The sequence below is a fragment of the Neomonachus schauinslandi genome, chromosome 1 (genome assembly GCF_002201575.2).
Source record: "Neomonachus schauinslandi chromosome 1, ASM220157v2, whole genome shotgun sequence".
NCBI lineage: Eukaryota > Metazoa > Chordata > Mammalia > Carnivora > Phocidae > Neomonachus > Neomonachus schauinslandi.
The window spans coordinates 204,588,960-204,596,294 of NC_058403.1; the positions used below are offsets into that span (position 1 = coordinate 204,588,960).

Sequence of the window (7,335 nt, forward strand, 5' to 3'; positions counted from 1 at the left end):
CCATGCTCATGGATCGGAAGAATAAACATTGTTAAAATGTCTATGCTGCCCAGAGCAATCTATACCTTCAATGCCATCCTGATCAAAATTCCAATGACATTTTTCAAAGTGCTGGAACAAACAATCCTAAAATTTGCATGGAATCAGAAAAGACCCCGAATCACCAAGGAGATGTTGAAAAAGAAAAACAAAGCTGGGGCATCACGTTGCCCGATCTCAAGCTATATTACAAATCAGTGATCACCAAGACAGCATGGTACTGGCACAAAAACAGACATACAGACCAATGGAACAGAATAGAGAGCCCAGATATGGACCCTCAACTCTATGGTCAAATAATCTTTGACAAAGCAGGAAAAAACATGCAACGGAAAAAAGACAGTCTCTTCAATAAATGGTGCCTGGAAAATTGGACAGCCACATGCAGAAGAATGAAACTCGACCATTCTCTAACACCATTCACAAAGATAAACTCAAAGTGGATGAAAGACCTCAATGTGAGACAGGAATCCATCCAAATCCTAGAGGAGAATATAGGCAGTAACCTCTTTGACATCGGCCACAGCAACTTCTTTCAAGATACATCTCCAAAAGCTAGTGAAACAAAAGCAAAAATGAACTTTTGGGACTTCATCAAGAGAAAAAGTTTCTGCATAGCAAAGGAAACAGTCAACAAAACAAAGAGGCAACCCACAGAATGGGAGATGATATTTGCAAATGACACTACAAATAAAGGGCTGGTATCCAAAATCTATAAAGAACTTCTCAAACTTGGGCGCCTGGGTGGCTCAGTTGGTTAAGCGACTGCCTTCGGCTCAGGTCATGATCCTGGAGTCCCTGGATCGAGTCCCGCATCGGGCTCCCTGCTCGGCAGGGAGTCTGCTTCTCCCTCTGACCCTCCCAACCCTCCCCCCTCTCATGCTCTCTCTCTCTCAGTCTCTCTCTCAAATAAATAAATAAATAATCTTAAAAAAAAAAAAAAGAACTTCTCAATCTCAACACCCAAAAAACAAATAATCAAGTCAAAAAGTGGGCAGAAGAGATGAACAGACACTTCTCTGAAGAAGACATACAAATGGCTAACAGACACATGAAAAAATGTTCATCATCATTAGCCATCAGGGAAATCCAAATCAAAACCACACTGAGATACCACCTTACACCAGTTAGAATGGCAAAAATGGACAGGGAAAGAAACAACAAATGTTGGAGAGGTTGTGGAGAAAGGGGAACCCTCTTACACTGTTGGTGGGAATGCAAGTTGGTATAGCCACTTTGGAAAACAGTGTGGAGGTTCCTCAAAAAATTAAATATAGAGCTACCCTATGACCCAGCAATTGCACTGCTGGGTATTTACCCCAAAGACACAGATGTAGTGAAAAGAAGGGCCATATGCACCCCAATGTTCATAGCAGCAATGTCCGCAATAGCCAAACTGTGGAAAGAGCCGAGATGCCCTTCAACGGATGAATGGATAAAGAAGATGTGGTCCATATATACAATGGAGTATTACTCAGCCATCAGAAAGGATGAATACCCAACTTTTACATCAACATGGATGGGACTGGAGGAGATTATGCTAAGTGAAATAAGTCAAGCAGAGAAAGTCAATTATCATAGGGTTTCACTTATTTGTGGAACATAAGGAATAGCATGCAGGACATTAAGAGAAGGAAGGGAAAAATGGGCAGGGGGAATTGGAGGGAGAGATGAACCATGAGAGACTATGGACCTGAGAAACAAACAGGGTTTTAGAGGGGAGGGGGGAGGGAGGATTGGTTAGCCCGGTGATGGGTATTAAGGAGGGCACGTACTGCATGGAGCACTGGGTGTTATACGAAAACAATGGATCGTGGATCACTACATCAAAAACTAATGATGTATTGTATGGTGACTAACATAACATAATAAAATTAAAAAAAAAAAAAAAAGGCCTCTGAAATGCTCTCAGACTGATACTTCCCAGCACACCGTCCCCCCACCTGGTGGGCACCCCCCACACACTCACCCACACCCGTGGAGCCCTCAGCTCTTCCTCTGGCCCCACCGGGGAGCCCAGACTGGGTTCCTTGTCCTGGACAAGGACACACATGCTGAGGGAGGCAGGGAGGGTTTGCAGTGGGCTTCCTGCTTCCACGTGGGCTTTAGCTCCTGGCGCTGAGCGAGTACCATGGGTAGCAAAGTGATCGTGCCCCATTTCCAATGAACTAGTGAAGCTCTTTCACAAGGGCCCACACCACAAACACCCTCCTCTCTGCCCCACAGGGATGAAACCCTGAAACCCAAGGCCAAGTTCAATGAGACCCATGCAGGTTCTGACTATAGAAAGAATGAATATAATACAACGGATGGAGCTCTGTTTTCCTGTGGAAGCCCACACATCTTCCTTGGCCTTGTAGCTGGCCCTTAAGAGGCATTAGACACCTGTGTGGGAGAAGGACCAGCCTGATGCTAGCCTTACCCCTGGGGGCCAGGGTCCTACACTTGTCCAGGATCACGTATCGGCACAGGTTCTTCTGTGCACCGTCCAGCAACGCCCACCCCTGGATGAGCCCCACCGCCACATCCTCGAAGGTAACTGACTCCTAAAACAACACACATATATTCTGGCTCAGCAAGGACCACCTGCAGGACAACTGGTTATCACTGGGGAAAGGAGCATGTTCAGAACACTCCCGCCACAGCAGGGCTCAGCAAACCTGGCCTGCCTCCTGTTTTTATAAATAAAGTTTTACTGGCACACAGCCTTGCCCATTTGTTTGTCCATTTCTACAGCGGGTGTTGTGCTGTAACAGCTGTGACCGTGACAGGGATCACATGGCCAACTGAGCAGACAAGATTTCCTTTCTTTTAACGGTTGGACAAATCCGAGAGTGTAAGCTTTGGCTCTCTTTGTCACTTCACACCACCAGTGACTGCCCGAGCCTATTTCTGGACTCTAGAGAGTTTTTCCTAAACTCTTTATTTAAGGCATCAGAAGTTTGGGATTGATCACTTAATTTTCATGAAATCCCTAGACCCCCTTCCCAAGACTTAAACACTTTGTAATCTTTTATGTCTGTGAGAATAGGACTACCACTGCATCTGAGAAACAATGGTCTTTTCATCTCAGAACCCTGTAGCGCAGCATGGTCTGACAGAGCTTCCGTGAGGATGGGAATGTTCTAGGTCTGTGCTTTCCAAAAAGGCAGCCACCAGCACGTGTAGCTATTGAGCACTTGAGTGGCTCAGGCAACTAAGAAACTGGGTTTTTAATTTTACTGAATTTTAATTAATTTCAAGTTATACAGACATGTGTGTTTTTGGTAGGCCTCCCAAGGGATGGCCCAGGTGTGGAGCTCTGCTGCTGCCAAGTCTAAATGAGCCCCATTCTGCAGTCAGACTCTGGAATTAGGCACAGAGCCCCGGGGTCACTGTGGGGACCCTCCTCCCAAGCCAGTTCCCACCAGAGCTCAGGCACTGAAAGAGACTATCAGGTCCCCTGGGGCAAGGCAGAGGGTGCTCCACACTTCCCCTCCCCTTTCTTCCTCAGTTGGGGGTGGGGAGAGAGGGGACAGACCCAGAGTACATAATCATGCTCCCCTCCCGCAATGATTCCGACTCCTCCAGTCCCCTCACCATGACACCAGCACCAGGATTTGAGGTCTCATCAGGCATCCTCCCTGCAATAAAAGAGACCAAGGTAATAAAAAAACAAAGGGGGGGTGAGGGTGGAAGCAGAGCCCCACACAGGGGTTTGGCCCAGGTAATACCACTTCCATGGGCCTTCAGCAGGGCAGCCCAGTGAAAACCCTCACACTGCATCTTTCCCAATAAGCAACATATTGCGCCCAGAGCCACCTTCCAGACTACAGCCCCCGTAGTGGTTCCTCTCATCTAATAAAAGGATTATTTCTCCTCTTATATTCTCTCAAAATACCTCTAACAGCCTCTACTTTTCCTCCGCTGCCTCTTATCAAGTTGTGATTTTTAATTTATTTGCTTAGGTGATTTTGCCTCTCCCTCTCCAACTATAATGTACATTCCCGAAGTACAGACCTGTGTTCACCTTTTTCAGGACTCCAAATCCTGCCACTAGCACAGTGCTTGATGCGCACTGAGTACTTTATATATTAGGGGTTGGCAAACTTTTTCTTCAAAAGGCCAGAGTTAATATCTTAGGATTTGTGGGCCAAATGGCCTCTAAACCAACAATCTAACTGTGGTTGTAGCACAAAAACAGCCACAGACAACAGGTAAACAAAAAAAAAACACATTTGTTTTTCCATAAAAAAAACCTTTTTTATGGAAACCAGCATTGAGTCAGATTTGGCATAGTTTGCCAACCCCTGCTCTGTAATGTGATAGAGAGAATACATCAACCAAATTCTCTCAACTGCACATCCTACATGCTCTCAAACATGCCAACTTTGCCAGTTCCCCAACCATCATCAGGCCCCAGCTACCAGCATGAGTCATGAATTGATTCTAGTTCATATATGGACTTTCCAGACACCCTATTTATGGCCAACTCAGTTTCAATTCCCAGTACCAACATATATGGACTCTCCATTCATTCTTGTCCACATGCTCAATCCAGGCGTAGGTGTTTTGTCTAAATCACAAACACTCTGTCACTCTCCTACTTAAAACTGATTCAGTGGTGGGGCGCCTGCATGGCTCAGTCAGTTAAGCATCCCACTCTTGACCTCAGCTCAGGTCTTGATATCAGGGTTGTGTGTTCAAGCCCCGCAATGGGCTTCACCCTGGGCGTGGTGCCTACTTTAAAAAATAAAGAAAATTAAAAAAAAACTGAAGGCTTCCCAATGGCCTTAGAACAAGGTCCAAAGTTTACCCTGGCCTTTAGGGCCCTGCCCACCTCTCCAACCTGGCTCATACATTCCACACTTTGTTTTCTCTACTTCAGCTGTCCCTTTTCTCTCAACTCCTGAAACACACCTAGTGTGTTTGGCCTGAAACACCAGGCCTAGTCCTGCCTGAGAGGCTGTGCATCTGGAATGTTCTCTCAAATCTCCTCCCTACTCCTACTCCTGCCTGAGAGGCTGTGCATCTGGAATGTTCTCTCAAATCTCCTCCCTACTCCTATTCCTAAATCCTTGTCTAGCTACATGCAGCTCATTTGGGGGATTCAAACATTTATCCCTTGTAAGGGGTTTTTCCTGACCTCCTCCCCAAGTTCTCCTGCTCCATGTTTCCTTATCACCCTGGTCATGATTAATTTAAGGGAGGATAAAACCTCCACAGAGGCAAGTATTATATTTATTTCAATCACACTGTTTCCCCCTATACAAGGCCCAGTTCATAGAGGGCATCCCCAATGGAAATGTGCCAAACAATCAACACTCCCCCAAAATAATTCAGCATAGCAAGCCTGAGGCATGCACCTGCACAGACACACAGAACAACAATGTAACACCACAAAATCAAATATAAAAATGACTTAAAATGCCTGTTCATATAACATAAATCAACACTAGCTTTCAAATGTCTTTAAGAAACAATGTTAAGTCTTTCTAAGATGGCAAGGCAGAACCTGGGCTCTTTTCGACAACAAACAACCTCACTTGAAATCTGAAGTCTACTTTTCTTCCAGAATTAATTTTTTTCCTCATTTCTCAAAAGTTAGTTTTAACCCTATTATTAAAAAAAAAAAAAGACACTCCATTTATGACCAACTCAATTTCAATTCCCAGTACTAACAAAGCTATGTCATCTTTTTTCCTGGAGTCCCATATATTTTTAAGCCTCGTGGTGATTCATTCACAGGCTTGAGGTAACCAGACTGGGAACTGCCGGAAAAAGAACTGAATAATCTTCCTTTTCGTTGATGGTAAGACTTCTGACATGACTGGGAAATAGCTTTTCTTAAGACACCTTCATCTTGCAGTGAAAACCACTGATGCTCACAAATTAAAAGCTCTTTTAAATGAAAGAAAGGAATAAAGAGAAAGGAAAGGAAAGGGAAAGGGAAAAATGAAATGAACGCTAAATTAACAGCCCCTAATTATAGTGACCAAAAAAACTAAAAAACAACAGCAACAACAAACTCTTGCCATCCCTTGATAGAGGGGACATTCCATTTTTTAAATTCACTTGACAGTCACTCAAACCAATCGGCACATGCAGCCTCAGCACCTAACTTTCCTGTTGCAGAGTAGGTAACATGAAACGTCCTATGAAATAAAACGTGAATTACTAATAAACAGCTCCATGCATAAGGGAGGTACGGGAGTGCCCTACAAATCCGGGAGGATGGGTGAGGGCTGGGCCGGCTGGGGGCACCACATTCCTGAGCTCCGGGACCTGGACTGTACTACGTGATTTCCCTTTTGATGGATGGGCGACCGTCCTGTCTGCCCGGACAGGCGGTACCTGAGGGCAGGGGGCCGGGCCGGGGGGTCGGGGTGACGGCTGCGAGGCCGAGTGGTGCGGGCCCCATCCCGGCGCGGGGTGCCACCGCGAGGAGGAGGCGCCGCCGCATGGGCGGCGGTCCGGGGCCCTCCGGCCCCTCCTCGCGCCCGCAGGGCCCTCCCGCCTTCCCGAGGGGCCGGGCCGCACCTGCAGATCGGCCGGAGACACTCCCACCGCAGCGCGCCGCGCGGCCCAGGACACCCGCCGCCGCCCGTGGGCGCCGCGCACTTCCGCTTCCGGCCTGGAGGTCGCCGGGAGCGGAAGTGGCCGGGGCTCCAGTTCTCGGGACTAGAGGAGCTTCAGGCGGTGACAGAAATGTTGACCCCTTCTTCCTCCGGCCTCGGAGAGTAAATCCTAGTTTCCTTCCCCGCGGGGTGAAGTTAGGCTCTGGAATGGGGTCGGACTGGACCTTGAATGGGGCGGGTAGAGATGGGACCTGTGCCTGAAGGACGAGGCTAGGGGGGAGGGGGCGCCTAGGTTGATGGGCGGGGCCCGGGCTTGGTGGGCGAGGATAGGGGTGGGATCTCGCTGGCAAGTTGGGATGCTCAGTGTTTAACTTACCTTCGCCCACCTACGCTTTGATCCTTTGGTTCAATCCATACTCCTACAAAAACATACCCATGGGTAAAATTTATTTTTCAGTCTTTCTAATTTCTTCTAAAAATAGGATTATATATCTTATGTCTTCTACAACTTACTTTCTCACTAAAAATAAGATGTGAAAAAATGTTCAAGACAATAGAAAATCTGACTCTTCTTTTTAAGATCTAATATGGGGGCAACTGGGTGGCTCAGTGGGTTAGGCCTTGGCTCTTGGTTTTGGCTCAGGTCATGAGCTCGTGGGTCGTGGGATCCAGCCTCCCCACCCCCACTCCCCGTGGGGCTCCGCCAGCAGCCTGCAGTTGGCTTGAAAGATTCTCTCCC

General features: G+C 47.1%; 1 long non-coding RNA gene across 1 annotated transcript in view; it reads right to left on the reverse strand.

The window, feature by feature from the left end:
* The window catches only part of LOC110593867, a 13,851-nt gene extending 7,232 nt beyond the window's left edge, over positions 1 to 6,619 (reverse strand). Inside the window, exons 1-2 of the long non-coding RNA XR_002481176.1 lie at positions 6,559 to 6,619; positions 3,619 to 3,662 (exon numbers count right to left, since the gene is read on the reverse strand). This is a non-coding gene — a long non-coding RNA (uncharacterized LOC110593867). The remainder of the gene's footprint in view (positions 1 to 3,618; positions 3,663 to 6,558) is intronic.
* Positions 6,620 to 7,335: the final 716 nt, after the last annotated feature.